Source organism: Pyxicephalus adspersus, chromosome Z, assembly GCF_032062135.1.
Source record: "Pyxicephalus adspersus chromosome Z, UCB_Pads_2.0, whole genome shotgun sequence".
Taxonomy (NCBI): Eukaryota; Metazoa; Chordata; class Amphibia; order Anura; family Pyxicephalidae; genus Pyxicephalus; species Pyxicephalus adspersus.
Genome location: NC_092871.1, coordinates 38,976,399 through 38,993,511, shown reverse-complemented (window position 1 = coordinate 38,993,511; position 17,113 = coordinate 38,976,399). Strand labels below are relative to the sequence as shown.

At 35.5% G+C, this 17,113-nt stretch overlaps 1 protein-coding gene and 1 long non-coding RNA gene across 5 annotated transcripts in view; one reads left to right on the top strand and one right to left on the bottom strand.

The window, feature by feature from the left end:
- Positions 1 to 17,113, bottom strand: part of TENM1 (teneurin transmembrane protein 1) — a 591,240-nt gene that overhangs the window by 548,275 nt on the left and 25,852 nt on the right. The gene's annotated exons all lie outside the window — the stretch shown is intronic.
- Positions 11,401 to 12,494, top strand: LOC140343484 (uncharacterized). Of its 2 annotated transcripts, none has more exons than XR_011923347.1 (3): positions 11,401 to 11,575; positions 12,039 to 12,142; positions 12,242 to 12,494. It is a non-coding gene; the product is annotated as an uncharacterized lncRNA (long non-coding RNA). The 2 variants fall into 2 exon arrangements; XR_011923346.1 differs by having other exon boundaries at positions 11,403 to 11,710.

Here is a 17,113-nt window from a genome sequence, read left to right as displayed (position 1 = left end):
TTCAGAATCTTTTTTTTCTAGATTTTCCTCCTTTAAAATTGGGTCTGTCTTATATGCCGGAGCGTCTTGTACGCCAACAAATACGGTAAATATATTATACATACAAGATAATTGTTTAGAAGTGAAGTTGGTGGGTATCTTGCTTTAAAACAAACTAGGCCTTAAAAAAGGCCTAAGTTTATTATTTTTAAGTGTAATTGAACCGACTGCTTATACTTAACAAAGGATAGTTCTATGCCTAATATATAAAATTATTGTATGTCTTTTGCCTATGTCTGAAGCTCCTAGACTTCCTTCACTGTGCTTTCAGGTACAGTGGAATGAAATATAGTTTATACATTATGTTGTGACATACTTACCGTATATACCTGAGTATAGCCCGATTTTTTTCAGTACCCAAAATGTGCTGAAAAAGTCACCCTCGGCTTATACTCCAGTCAGGGGCATAGGTCCCTCCAGAAATCCAGCAGCCACGGATCCAGCAGCCACGTCCAGTGGTTTCTGTCCCCTGATGACAATGTCATCGAGCTTCGGCAGAAATACGCTGGCTGCAAAATCCGGAAAGATGGGGGGGAAGATGGCTACATGCCGGTGCAACTCCGGCGCCAAATTTAAAAGTACACAAAACATAAGAAAAACCCACTTACCTTGTTCCGTTGTCATCCCCCGGCATCCTGCTGGTCTCCATAGCTCCTCCAGACACGTCTTCTTTCTTCTATCTTCAGCCACTGAATGCAGAGACGATCTCCGGTGACATCAGTGCAGGCGTGAGAAGCGGCGATAAATTCAAATGATTTTGCATTGGATTCAGTACAAAATAGCTGCAGTGAGTCCAATACAAAGAAATCTTTGTATAATATATATATATATATATATATATATATATATATATATTATACATGCTACTGTACAGTTATATTACATGTTTACCTACTTTTGTATTTTTTTAACAGATTTTTGTGTTTTGTTTATTTAAAATTTAATAATAAATTTTTTAAATATTGGACATATTTCAGTGAGTTATGCCTAAGAATTATAGGCCTACAATGTAAAATAAATTTCCATGCAAAAAAATGTAACACTTTTGCGTGGAAATACTGGGAGACCTAGAATGCTAGGGGGGTTACAGTGGCTGAATGCAGTTCCGCTTTGTACCGCTTTCAGCTACTTTTTCCAGACAGAATCATACCGCCAGGGAGGTTAAGTAGAGAGTATTTAGGGTTAGGGAGAGTATTTAGTGGTTAGGTACGTTAAGTAGTATACCTACCTAACCACTAAATTCTCACTATGGTATTTGTTTAATGTATTATGGCTGTAATGGCCGTAATATGCAACTTTATTGGTATCTATTTTAAATATTGAAACTTGCCAGTAGCTGCAGCACTTCCCACCCTTAGCTTATACTCGAGTCAATCAATTTTTCCTGTTTTCCAAGGTAAAAATAGGTACCTTGGCTTATACTCGGATCGACTTATACTCGAGTATATGTGGTAACCAGTCAGTGAAAGTATGTTCACATATATAAATGTTTTTAAGGCAGTGTAAATTAGATTTAATCAGCCCTAGCAACAAATGTCACCAACGCAATATATATTTAAGAATATTATATAATATACCATTAATGGTATTTAGTTATATGTTTGATGGGTACAAAAACTTCTGAAAGTCCTGAGTTAGATAACTTCTTGTTACTTTTTAGACTGTTATTAAATACATTGTTCTATGAGAACTACAGAACTCTATGGTAGGGTTAATAGGAGAGACACAAGGTTCTTTAATCCAGTCTTGTTTCTGTTGTCCTAACACAGAAGGGTGAGTAAGCGTTGTCAACTCAGCACTGGAAGTGTCTTATGGCAGCACCACCACCACCACATCTTACTGTTATCCTTGGACTCATAACAAACAGGACCTATACCAAACAAATTTTTCCCATAAGAAATAAAAGGAAAAGTAATTATCCGTTCTAATGAAAAAAAAAATTGTTATTGGCATATTATACATTGATGGGGCTGTAAAAAATAATTTAAACACTGCTTAATACTAAAAATACATAAAAACAAAAGCAATTGGATGAAATACATGAACATTTAACCTCACTTTACCTTTCTGAGAAGAGTCCAGTGCCTATTAGGATGGTGCTGAGAAGGGAGGAGGAGGAGATGTTATGTAATTCACAGAGAGTTATAGCGCGGTTGTTCACTGAATGGTAGTAACTGGCATACTGATGCTCATGGGCAGTCGTGGCTTTGTGTTATGCCTCATTTTGACCCATACAAGTTCTAGCAAAAAGGTTGTATACCAAGCAAATGTTGTATACCAAGCAAAGTTTTTCATGTCCAAACAGGACTTATACCAAGTTGCACTTATTCCGAAGAGGACTTATACTGAGGTACCACTGTACTTATATCATGTTATTGTTGAGCTGCAACAAATGTTTTGGTTTTGGGGTTTTTATATGCTTTAAACACTTTTTGGAGCACAGGGTGAGCTTCATAGTTTATAATGTATTCTGATTTTAATTTTTTTTAATAAAATGATTGCCTCAACTCAAAATACTCAAGAACCTTTTCAACCATTATACCTGTTATGCTACTTCTACATTTTCAATGTCAACTTTTTTTTTTCATTTTAAAATGCATATTACAAACTTTTCAGAGGAAAGGTTATGTATTTTAATTCCAAGAACTATTGACTTGTAACAGTTATGTAAATAATGTGATGGTGTAATTACTCCAGCGTACATTGCAAAGCTGCATTATTCACAATATTAATATTATTAGCATTGACTCTGCCATTTGTCTTTATTAACAGTGCTGTCAATCCATAACTCTTCAAGTAATGCCTGATGTCACCGGACTGAAGGAAGCATAGATTGGATTATATAATAATACAAATGTGTGACTTATGAAGGACATGAAGTTTGAGCTGTTTTGACCTTACCAAAGTTGTGTATAGAAGGTCTAAAAACCCCAGAGTGACACGGCAATCTATGTATCTATACTTCTGTAAGGCCGTCATTCATGTCTTACTTTTCTTCTCCTTGCACAGGAAAATAAAGCTGTGCATTTTATATAAATTTTATTTTTTCTTTCCTGGAAAAACTCAAAGCAGTTTTAAAACAGTACAAAAAGTAGCACTGTAGACTGACCTTCAGTAGTCATATTTAATTTTTCTTTTATAAGATAACACTTTCTAGTTAGTTGCTTTGGGTATTGGACTTTTTCGTTTTTATTGTTTATGGAATATTTGTAGATCTGAAAATGAAGTCTAATATGGTATTCACTTTAAAGCTAATGTAAAATTTAAAAAGAGAAAATAATGAAATAGCACAGTTCACAGTGATAGATAAAACCAATTATTCATTCAGAAAAACTATTTTTTCTGCAACCACCAACCTGTCAGAGATTCTAACCTGTTCTAGTTTATTCAGAACCTGGTTGGTCAGAGCTTCATTTTAACATTTCCAAAGATTTATACATGAGTTTGAAGTAAGTTTTTATTCACACATTTTCACAGTGCTTTTCCAGACAACCTAATTTTAATTTACATAGGACTTAAGGTCAAATTAAACTGAGATAAATATACATTAATGACTGTACTACATTGAGCAATATGAAGGGAGTGCTGATACATCAAAAATGTCCTTAATAAGGTCAGGCTACTTTGTTTAAAGTTAAGTAGATTGATGGAGGCAGGTGTAGGGAAGTTTGAAGAGGGGTACTGGAAACATCCAACTAGGAATATTTAGATCAGAAGTGTCTCTCCAACAGTTTTTTTTAGATTTAAACCCAGTGAAACAGGCATATTTCAGAGTCTTACATTGATTTTAAGCCCATCTTCCTTCAAACCTTTGTGTTTTAGAGTGGGGAAAACATATGGCAATTGTCAGGTTTTTACTACCATGTATATGTCTCTAGTAAAGAGATTTACATTCTCTTCTGGTCAGGACAGAAATTGTTCATAAATATTTCTAATGTGGGCAAAGACAAAAAGATTTATTTTGAAGGGGGATGTAAGATAATAAAACATCCTACAGAGACCCCATTGGCAGCCCTGTTTCTTGTATAAAGATTACAGAGTCAGGAAGTGAGGGATAATCCCTTCAATATCACAGAGAGTGAACAGAAATGTTGACCCACTTTATAAAGTACACTCTAACATCAAAAAGGGATAAATTAAATACCATAAAAGAGGGATAAATTAGTCCGCGTTTACATAATTAAAAATAATTAACTACAGCTCTTTCTGCAAAAATGTTATAAATGTTGAACATGTACAAGTATTTGTTCTTTAAACTATCATCAATCCTTCTATTAAATTTACTGGAAGTGGAAGTGGCAAATGATAGTGTATTAAGTACTGTGGTTTTTGTCCTATATATCTATATTTATGCATTTGTCCTGAGCAGCCAATTTCCCAATGATTTTGTGGAACATTCCCAAGAAAGACTAATTATTAAGTGACATAGTGACTCAATTGGAATTACACTGTCATTTCAGAGGCATTCCCTTTAGGAGAGAGTGGGCCAGTTTACACATGCTCAGCCCACACTGGAGATTAGCAGAGGATTTCACCAACTCTCCTAATGCAATTACTGAGCATCATTATAAGGTTTACCAATGCTAACAACCTGTCAATCTCCAAGCTCACCACAGAAATGATTATTGACTTGTCAGAAGCAAGGTACCATGGCACCCACACAAATGTGACAAAGCTATTGGTTTTTCTGTAATCGCATTTCTTGTCTACTACAAGCCCTAACAGATTTTATTACAGCCAAGCCTGGTTTCACAATAGAAGAAAATGATTTATTCTGGACAGTGTACTCTCAGTGTACTTGTTTGTGTTTTATTAGAAGGTGTAAAGTAAATAATTCACATTTTGTAAACTGAGTACAGAACTTGTATTTTAGAAACATATACAACTTTAGTTTACTTCAAGAGAGAACTTCTCAGGAAATCCTGACCTTCTCAATTAGCAACTTGGGACACTGGACAGTGCATTTTCATACTGTATTTTCTATTAGCTGTTCATGTATTGCCAACTGACTTCATGACTAGGAATGACCCTTGCACCTTTTGTTGTTTAAACGTTGTTCTATTTTTTGACATTATACTCCCCCAGGTATACAAGAATGGTGGCATTTCCTAAACAATTTGGGAGTTCAATTATTAACACGCCATCTGTGATAGCCTGTTAATAATTGCATAATGGTACACTGTGTAAGTACTTACCTCAGGTGGTAGCCAAAAATATGTCATTGACATACGATGAGCAGTGTGAACCAATATGGCGTCATTCTGCTAGACTGACCAGGATAAACAATAGACAACATTAGACAGCCGTAGTCTAAACATTATAGATTGAATTTGGACCATAAAATTGTACCATCAAACTCCAGTAAAAAGTGCAAGCAGGTGCAAGCAGCTCAGTACACTTTTTTCACCCCCCCCAATTGCACAGAGTGTGGCAGCAGTCATTGCCAACTGTCAATGAAAACAAATTCATGTGATGTTGAGCAAGAGAACCACAGGACTTATTCCAAGATGGGTCATGAAATATCAATGACCCAAGATTCCCTAATGCATATGGTGATATCACCACTTAATCACATAAAACAGTACTGATATAGTAAAAATGCATTTGTAAGGAACTTACCTGTTCTGCGAGCCCACGGCGTCCCTGGGGATCCCAGCCAGGGCGACGCCGCTGCAGCTGGCAGCATGGCCGAGGCTGCTGCCCTGCTCGCAGCATGTCTCTCTCTGCAGGCGGAGGGATCCGTCCTAGCCGAACTACTGTTCGGCCAAGCGGCATCCCTTGCACCTCTATGGACGTGATTACTGAAAGTTCTGTTCTCAGCACTCCTGTGGAGGTGCAAAGTAGGGCACGTCCCAGGGGTGCTGTGGGAAGAGGTGCGCGCGCTACCACGCGTACCTGTTGTACCGCCTGAGGGCGTGGCACTCGGCTGCCTCGCCGCGCGTCGGGACATAGTTTGAATTCCCTGTGGCCAATCAGCTGCAGGAGATTCAGTTACCCTCCTATCAAATGGCGCCAGGTAGCGCAAGGTCATTGGTCACTCTGGCCATTTAAGGAGAACCTGTCCTGACCACCATTGCCCGCTAAAGGCCTCTCTGAACGCAGTGTGCTTGGGTGCGTCCTTTGTGTTGGTTTATGTTAATCCAGTTTGTCATTCCAATAGCGACCTGGTCTGAAACCTGACTCTTGCCTGAACTCTGCCTGCCCTGACCTCGGATTGTTTGTGACCACTCTTGTCTGCTACCTGCCCTGACCTCGGATTGTTCCTGTCCTGCCTTTGCCTTACCCTCTTGTACTATGCTTATTGGACTTAACATCTGTAACTAAACCTTGTCTTGTTTTATGATGATAATAAAACTTGATAAAAGGATATTTGGAGTTGGCTGTGGTTTGTGTGCCCAGGCGCATTACAGCATTAAGTCATTTTTGTATTGTGTTTTGCTTCATGTCAACCATGTAAAATTTTTTGGGAGATGTATTAGTGTAAAGGGCAGAAAAAAAAACAAAACACAGGAACAATACTGACTTCTTGGTGCAACCACAGCAATGCTCTGACTTCCAAACTGGAAGTAAAGCTGCAGTAGGAATTTTGTGACTGTACAGCTTTTCTGTTTGAACTTTTTATCATAACAAGTGGGTGGATTTATATTTGTGTTAACAAGTGCCTATTCCTTGGACTGATAGGGAGAAATAAAAAGTAAATAAAAAGTAAAACAAAAAAAAAAAACATTTATTATAAATTCTCAAGACCATCTGTTTGCTTAGCATGATTCTTTGAAAAATAACTAGTCACACCTTGCTGTATAGTTCTGCTGCCAGTATATAATAAGTTTATTTAGGCAACTAGTGTAGTTTTGCAAATTGTATCTATATAAGAGAAAGGCATTTATGTTTGCCAGCAATTACATTTTTCCCTCACATATTTGTTTATGATTTTTCACACCTGTTGACTTTATGGTGCCAAAATTGACATTATAAGTAGTCATAGAAACAACACAAAAATTAAAAACAGATTTATTATCTCTGATTGCCAAAGGCAGACACTGCATCTGCTAAAAATATGTGCACATTTTAAAAATGTATAGAATTTTTGAGCTAATCATTTTTTTCTGTAAAAAAAGTAAAACATATTAGGTAGTTTCAGTTAATCATAATGAAGTTTAAGATGTAGTTGTAAATCATTATGACACATATAATAAACAACCCAGGACGACCATATGTTGATTCTTATATTTGTCAGAAGAGAATGTTTACAAACCTGTACTTTATTTGTAGTATGTATAATAAAATATCACTTTGGGCCAATACAGATTGCTATACATATAATCTTATATATTACACAGCACTTACAAAATCATTTAAATAATTGTCCTTCAAAGTAGCTCACAATCTAATGTCTCTACCATAGTCATTAACACAATCTACAGTGAATTTTGGGGGGAAGCCAGTTAACTATGTTTTTAAGATGAGGGAAGAAACTGGAGAAAACAAAGGGAAAACATACAAACTCCTTGCAAATAGTGTCCTGGCTGAGATCCAAACCTGAGACCCAGCACCGCAAAGGCCAGAGTGCTAGCCATTGAGCCAAGTTACTCTCAAAGACTTTTCGCTTGTTTGGCTGGACCAGTGGCAAACTACAAGAAGTGTAATTATCCTTTAAATAAATACAAAATTCAACAGGTCCTACTTTGTAATTTAAATTATATAATTGTAGAAAAGTCTACTGATGCTAATTAATGCAAGTGTTCATAAAGATAAGCTTCCCAGTGCTGGAAAATTATGATTTCCTGAACATGTTTAAAAATATACATTTTTATAATTAATTTGGGTTACTTTCTTTTCAGAAGGAGACTTGAAACATTTAAATGAAATAGGATATTGCTCTGTTCATTCTAATTTAAAACAGCATAATCTTATATCGATAGATTTTTGCTTATTTTTTTTTTTTACAAAATGTATGTGAGTTCTAATACAAACTTTGAAGAAGGTTTATGTAGTATTTATTTACCTACTAAAATGTAAATAGATAATTTATTTAACTCCAATCAAATATAGTATTTTGTTCCTGCAGCAATTAATTTACACTTGGTTGTTATTTAGGAGAAAATATAGTGCTAATATGGCAGCTTCAGCCCCTTCAGAGTCATTTACTTTTAACACAAATGCCGCATAATGAGGACACATTGAGGCTGCAATTGCTGGCCTCTCCTTCTTAAAATGTGGAACATTCATACAGACCTCGCCAATAGATTGACTTTTCTTTGACTATCCTGATGTAAATTTGTCAATGTCATAGTAGTTTCAATTCCTTTTTTTATTTCACTTTCCCAATGCCTTTGTACATATCATAAAGTCAGTGGCTAAACTTCAACTGGATGTGTTTGCTAAAGCACTGTTGCCCTGTTATAATGATTTCCTACAACATTGTGGCAGTCATTTACCTACAGGCACTCCAGCAATGACTGCATGGAATTACTCTGGGTGGGTATCCTAGGTGGTAACAGGGCATTGGAAATGTGTGCAGAAATGGCCATATGTAGTCTCCATCAAAAGCACAGGTTACAGGATGACAACACTGTAGAGCCACAGAGAGACAGGGACACAACCTTGTCAACCTATAACCTATAAGCCAATAATTACCTTATTAGCAAGAATATTGGGCATCGTTTGATGCCTGGCACACAGATAAATACTAAAGATGACATCTGAAATTACATGCAATATTTAATAGGATTTTAGTGATTAGAATTACAGTACATGGTAAATGTTCAAAAGGTCAACAACCACTCAACTAATATATTCAGAAAGTGGTCAGCTTTGTAAATCCTATTTATTTCTTCATAATTTTGCTGAAAAGTGACTCAGAAAATCCTGAAACCCTCAGCCAACTCTGTAATAGCCAAATCAGTAATTGCTGCATAGGTATTTCTTTTAGCATAGGATTAACTAAGATTTATAAAAATCATAAGATGCAGTATTTGTTACTAATCACTCAATGTAGCTGTCAATGCAAGGCAGTGTAAAAATTTGTGAATCTTCTTGATATCAGCCTCCTGTAATCAACAGCACCAGGACTTGGTGGGAGGAAAGATCAGCACTGAGCCAATTAGTCGATGCTTTATATGTGTTGACAAGGAACACACAAACATACAGGAGAGACTAGTATAAAGAGGAATTTGTAAAATTGTAGTATGATAGAACTAAACTATAGAAAAACAAAGCTAAAATTAAAAAATGCCTCATAATATTTTATAGTGATTTATGTAAACCCAACAACGACTTTAAAAACATCTATCATATAATGTTACCTGTAACTTAGAACACGTTTTACTTGCAATAATAGAAAAAATATCTATTTGGCTAACTTTAAACTAGAGTTTAATTTGCACTGTCAATTGTCCTAGAAATTTATTGTAGGACAAAAATTTAGTATAAGATGAAAAAGTTTACAAAATCACTAAACATCAAATTTTGTTGTACATCACAAATCACAAATCCCCTCTAAACTTTTTCCCACTAGTATTACTTAAATGACAGCTCAAATTTTCCTTGCTCATATGTTTTCAAGATATAAATGCAAAAAATATAATATAGTAGCTTTTGTGATTATACAGTAAATTTCCAAAATCATCTTACCCAGCTACATTGTTTGTAAATTACTGCTTATGTTAGGCAATAAAGGCTTTTCTTACTATCTACTACTATAGACTAAAAATATATCTGCCATATAATACGTGGACTTTATTTGCTCCTTAGTTAACTCCTTTTGATTAAACATTATCAATACATATTTTCAAACAATAAGCCTGAATTATCAAAAATCTCCAAGACTGGAGAAGATAGACTATCTATAGGCTGATCTAACACAACAACTTCCACATGAATAAATAATGAATGATGATGAATGAATGATAAATTATATTGAGGACCTACCTAAACCATAGAGCAGTGGTTCTTAACCTGGGTTCGACTGAACTCCAGGGGTTCGGTGAGTCAGTCTCGCGGGTTCGGCGGAGGTCAAAACACACCAAGCGCTTATGATTCGTGATGATACGCCCCGCTTGTCCATAATTGGCTGGAGGTGATCACGCAACATCGCTTGGCCAATCTGTGCTAAAATAGATATATTTTTTTCCCTCACTGTATACCTATGTTTTGAATTTGTAAAAATCATATTTTTTTTTTCCAATAAAGAAGGGTTCGGTGAACACGCATATGAAACTGGTGGGGTTCAGTTGTTCCAACAAGGTTAAGAACCACTGCCATAGAGTTTGTACCAGGTGGGCTGTAGTTCTTGGCAAAAATTGTACCAAGTCAATCAAATCATAAGACATATAGTCAGCTTTACAGCTGTTATTCAGAGATCAGAATCAGTTTTATAATAAGTATCACTAGAACAGAAATCAAGTATGCACTTTCTGGTGATGAGGTCACTGGTAGAGGTAATTTGATGTTTTAGCACAGATGGACAGTTCCTAATAAAGGATGGGGTGGCCACTAATTAACTATTTAATGCACACTGGCAGATGATGAGATCATTGACAGGGATAAATAACTTTTTCTTAGCACAGAAAGACAATTTTAAATATGAGATGGGATAGACAGTTTTAAAAAGTGTACGAATTCCTCTATCATCCTATTTGCCACATCCCTAATACAAGCTATACTTCGAACAAAAACACACAATAGTCAGACTTTTTAGGCAAATTAGAATCCAGTGTAAACCAATAAAACCTTTATTCAAGTACAAAATAACAACAATGATAGTAGCAGCTTTTTTTTTTTACATAGTGCATCCACTAAGGAGTGGTGTTAAATCAGTCAACGCGTTTCGTGGCAAATGTAACCGCCTTCTTCAGGACAAATAAGGAGATCTACAATATATTGACACATATATATTTTCTTTGTTATTAAAGCAATATTTATGTACCTGATTGTTTTTTTTTGTTTTTTTTTTAATTGAAAATGTTGAGCCATGCCTGTCCTAGAGATCAATGAGTTTGGGTAAACTATAATAAACAAAAGGGAATGACAAGTTCATGCTGCTGGAGATATATGATATAAAATATAATCATATATATGGAGGAAATCTCCTACAACATGGGAACCCCTGAGGATGTGGCTGGTGGTGGTGCTGGCAGGTCCCTGTCTGGAGGTGGATTCGCTGGGCAGTGGCTGTCCCCACAAACAATAACCGAATAAAACCTGTATAAAAATTACAACTTCCGGTGTCACAGAGCACCGGAAGTCTAATATAAACATGCAGGTGGTGTTGAGCCCAGAGACTGACAGCCTGCTCTCCTGGGTGCATGAGAATCTCAAGTAATCACACACAGATGGTTACTAATGACTGGTGTGTACGTGCTGAAGGGCGGGACCCGGGCGGATGACGTAGGAAGATCTTCCCTTCATAGGAAATATAATTGGCACATGAGACGCTGACTGCAGCATGCAGGGAAGTTGGTGTGTAAACGTGTGGCTCAGCTGTGAGATTTCAGTATGGTAATATTGTTTGCTTCATTCAGTTTCATTTAAAACTGTAAGTAAGAATCGCTTTGAGTACTTTTGAAGTCTGTCATTTTCTGGCATTTATGGACTTGTTCCCTTTTTCTAGGACTAATAGAAATAACATTAAAACTGAAGGAATTGTAACAACAACTAAATGTGATTTAAAGTAAGTGGGTTGCTAACCCTAGTGAATGTGCACAAAGTGGTGAAAAATGAATAAATATGGGTTGGGTACCACATTATCACTGTGGTGGTTTTAACTACGATAATATTAACCACATGCTGGCATGAATGTGAAGAGATATGCATGTTGTATAACCGATTATGAATTATTTGGTCGGCATCACATTTAAGTTGTATGGCAATGGGGCCTGGAGCATCATTGTTTGAAATCCATATGAAGTGGGTATTAATAGGCTATTAGGCACTATCAGACATGTAAAACATGATGGGACGAATAATTTAAAATGCCATCATATTTTTGTTTATACCAGATTGATACCAGAGCAAAACATATACCAGCTTCACTGCCATGACTACCGATTAGTTCCCCACCACTGATTCTAAAAGAGAGTGTTGCTAAAAACACAAGCATCAGGTATATTGATGTATAATATGTTTAGTTTAATGTATTTTTTTCTGTTAATGTAGTAATAATTAAATTGATGATAACAATGTAATCTTTTTATGGGTATAGATTCTCTCTCCTCTCTCCTGAGGAAGTGGATATTTCCGCGAAACGCGTAGAGAATAAACCCAGAATACATCCCTCACATCGACACTCTGAAAGGAGAGATTATTGTGTGTAATAATAATGGTTTTATGTGGTTTAATGTTTTGGAAATGAGCCTTTTAATGTAAATATAATTAAAGATTTGGTATTTTCATAATATATGTTGTTGATATTGGCCTAAAAAGTCCTGCTACAAAAATTGGTGTTTTTCACCGTATGTTCTTTTTTTCTGTGTTCAATAAGGGATGTGGCCCATGTGATATATAATATATGTATAGGCGGAAATCTTCTTTTTCTTTGTATAATATGGACACATATTCAACTCTTAAAAAAAAATTAAATAAAACATATAGTAATATTTATACATATCTTTCAGTTCAACAAAGAACCATAGTTGTAACAATTATTACCTACAACTATGAAAATGCTCATGATTGTCCATACAGCTTTCCGCATATGATGTAAAAACATGCAATGGAAGGCAGCAAGGAACACAGGCGGCTCCATAAAAATCCCATCAAATTCTTGGATAATTTAGAAAAAACAATTTTTTTATCAAATGATTAATTAATTTATTGTAGAGGCTAATATGTTTATTTCTTTTTCCAATAGGATTATTAAATTAAACAAAAAATCTATTTATTTGAATAAGGAATATTTATTTAATGTGTAAAAAAACATCTATTTCACATACAGTATAAAGTTGAATTGATAAAATGTGATTGTGTTTTGAATACACCTTAAAGTATGCATAATTAAACAAAAAACAAAACAAAAAAAACTTTTATTGAGCATTATAGGCACTTAGCGATATGCATAATTAAATCCATAAAGTGTGAATGTGCATTGTATGCACCTTGTAAGGTTCATAATTAGGTGAAATTGTGTATAACATGCACCTTGTGAGATGCAAAATTAAATCAATAAGATGTAGTATGATGCATAAATAAATAAAATTTGATTGTGCATGGAGTGCACCTAAACAAGTGCATAGTTCAATCTATAGGATGTGATAATACATTAATCAAATTCACTATCAGGATTAGTTATAATGCTGTGACAGGGCTAACAGATCTATGCCTATAGATGTTAACCTAATAAATGTACTATGGTAATAAATAAAAAACTTAAATTTGCCTTTAGTTATCACATTAATTTCCAAGGTATCAGAGGCTTACCCATGTTTATGTAAGTTTATGATAAACACATTTAATTTTTATCACTGTATAAATTAATCTGAACATCATATAGCCTTGAACATTATATATTCCTACATAAGTATGATCAAATTTATATATATGTTCTTCACATGAAGTTACATAGTTACATAGGTTAGGTTGAAAAAAGACATAAGTCCATCAAGTTCAACTACTAGGGAAATAAACATATTCCATATATATATAAAACCCTATAAGACATAGTTGGTCCAGAGGAAGGCAAAAAAAACCTGGTACAATTTGCTTCAACAGGGGAAAAAAATTCCTTCCTGAATCCATGAGGCAATCGGATGTTCCCTGGATCAACAGTCACTGTTATTTTTACTTTAAAGTCTTAATACCCAGTTATATTCTGTGCTTCTAGAAAAATATCCAGCTTTTTCCTAAAGCAATCTAGCAATCTTTCACAGACTACTTACAATGAAGAATCCCTTCCTTATCGGGAGCTTAAACTTCTTTTCCTCCAGACGCCAAGAGTGCCCTCTTGTTCTTTGTAACGATCTCAAAAGGAATAATGGGTAAGGGAGTTCTCTATATGGACCGTTTATATATTTATACAGGGTGATCATATCCCCCCTTAAACGTCTCTTCTCAAGGGAGAAAAGATTCAGTTCAGCTAATCTCTCCTCATAGCTGAGCTCCTCCATTCCTTATATTAATTTAATTGCCCTTCTCTGCACTCTCCAATTTTAGATATTGCAGCTTGGCATTGCATGCTGTTATTAAGTCTATGATCTACCAGAACCCCCAGATCCTTTTCCATTTCTGACTCCCCCAAATGTATTCCCCCTAGACAGTATGACGCATGTTGTTAGCTCCCAAGTGCATAATTCGATATTTATCAATATTAAATGTCATTTGCCACTTGGCTGCCCAATAAAACAGTACATCCAGGTCTGCTTGTAGATTATATACATCCTGTATGGACCTAATTCCATTACAGTTTTCCATTAGTTTGGTGTCATCTGCAAACACAGAAATGGTACTAATAATCCCAAAATCTATATCATTTTAGAAGATTTTAAACAGTAAAGGTCCCAACACTGAACTCTGGGGTACACCACTAATACCCTTGGACCATTCAGACTATGAATCGTTAATTACAACTCTCTGGATGCGATCTGCAAGCCAGTTCTCTATCCATTTACAGATTGACTTTTCTAAACCTATGGACCCTAACTTGCATATTAACCATCTGTGGGGTACAGTGTCAAATGTTATAGCAAAGTCCAAATACACTCTATCAACTGCTTTTCCATTGTCTACCTGTTTACTTACTTCCTCATAAAAGAGTAAAATTGTTTGACAACTTCTGTCTTTATTGAAGCAATGCTGACTGTCACTTATAATATTATTTTCTAGCAGAAACTCCTCTATGTGGCCCTTTGTCAAATTCTCAACTATGGTTGTTAAACTAATGGGTCTGTAGTTACCTGGTAATAACTTTGCTCCCTTTTTGAAGATAGGAACCACATTGGCCTTACGCCAATCCATCGGTACCTTGCCAGTGACTAAAGAGTCTCTAAATAATAGAAATAATGGCTTTGAAATAACTGAGCTCTTTGAGGACACGTGGATGTAATTCATCAGGTCCTGGTGCTTTGTCAACCTTAATTTTTCCCAGCTGTTCCCAATCATATCAATTCCGAGCCATTGTGACTCATTTAAGGCAAGGACATTGCTATTATGAATTTGGACTTGAGCTCTGCCATTTTCCTAAGTCCTAATATCGAAATGATGTAAAGAGATATAAGGAATTATGTAAATTGTCTAATATACTAATAGAAATGTATTGTTTTGTATATTATATTATATAAGTTTCATATTCTCTTTTACACAAAGATAATGGTATATCCTTTATGTGTATGAACTAAAATATAATATACAACACCAACATAAATGTCCAGTCATGAAAAGATTAAGTACTATATTAAATCTATCCTCTGACATAGATAACTTATAACAATGTGAATTATCTAATCAAAGTACCTATATGCAAAGATGCTCCTGCTTGTCTGATCATCTAGCATGGGGTTAATAAACTCGGAGGGGTGGGCAGACCTCAGTCCTGCAGATGCAAGCTAACTTGCTCCTTGAGTGATGGGTATGATTAGTGGTTTTTGAAGGTGACTTGCCTAATATAGACACACCTGGCATTTCCCACATGGAGCATCCTTATTTAACAGCCATGGCTGATATCTGAACATACGTGGCTTCTCTTCCTATGTGAGACTTGGAACTATACCTCTGATACACTGTAATTAATAATAGAAGGTAGGCTTTGCTGATAATGCTAATATGAGAATAATGTCTTTTTATGTCTTTGGAACTGGCTAATTGACAGCAAAATATTTATACAAACATTTTCCTTGTCTTTGAACAGGCTTCTTACATGCATACTTTAAAAATCCTATTGGAAATAGAAATAAACATATTAGCCCCTACAATAAATTAATTATTCATTTGATAAAAATCTGTCTTTTCTAAATTATCCAGGAATTTGATAGGATTTTTATGGAGCCACCTGTGTTCCTTGCTGCCTTCCATTGCTTTTTTTACATCATGTGCGGAAAGCTGTATGGACAATCATGAGCATTTTCATAGTTGTAGGTAATAATTGTTACAACTATGGTTCTTTGTTGAACTGAAAGATATGTATACAAATTACTATATGTTTTATTTATTTTTTTAAAGAGTCGAATATGTGTCCATATATTGTAGATCTCCTGACTTGTGCTGAGGAAGCGGTTACATTTGCCGCGAAACGTGTTGACTGATTTAACACCACTCTTGTTGGTGTCTACACAGAAGATTGGACGTTATATGTATACAAAAATTATGCAACTGCTACTATCATTGTTGCTACTTTGTACTTGAATAAAGGTTTTATTGGTTTACACTGGTTTCTAATTGGCTCTAAAATACCCACTATTGTGTGTTTTTGTTCGTGGCATAGACAGTTGATTGAATGGTGAGGAGCTGAGTCTTTGGATGAGTTGACCTGCATCTCTGGTTCTCATTTTTGATTGAGGATAGACAATTGCACTTCTGCCTATTTAAGTCAGGAAGGCACTTAACTTTCCTGATTCCGAGAGCTTCGTATGTTCTGAGATGATGCAGTGCACACTTTGGCATTTTCACCTTGGATGCTAGAAATCATGGCACCAGGTAGTTCTTTTATAGGTATACTGTCAGAAGCTCAGCTGTATGGTATAAAAAAACGTTGCGCAATATACCACCTTTTATTCCACATATTGGTGTTTTTTTAAACATTTCTAAACCTTTTAACATTTTTTGAAAGTTGTTTTATGTAAACCAAATCTATAAAGTGGTAGAACACCTTTAAAGCAGTTGCCCTTACATAATCACCCTACCACTCCCAAAACTTGGTCTTCCACCCTAGACTAACCCATCATTGTAATGCATGAGTGCAAAAATGTGTGTTGGTCTGTCCAAAAAGATTTTGATTGGCTGTGTGTTCTAGTCACTTCAAAATGAACTTGTGGTATTAGTAAATCTGCTAAATGAGCAAGCATGCTAATATGTTTTTTAAGTATTTGCCATTGTGTTATGGGATTGTATCAGGAAGGTATGGTTAACGTTTCTTAAAACAAGTGGT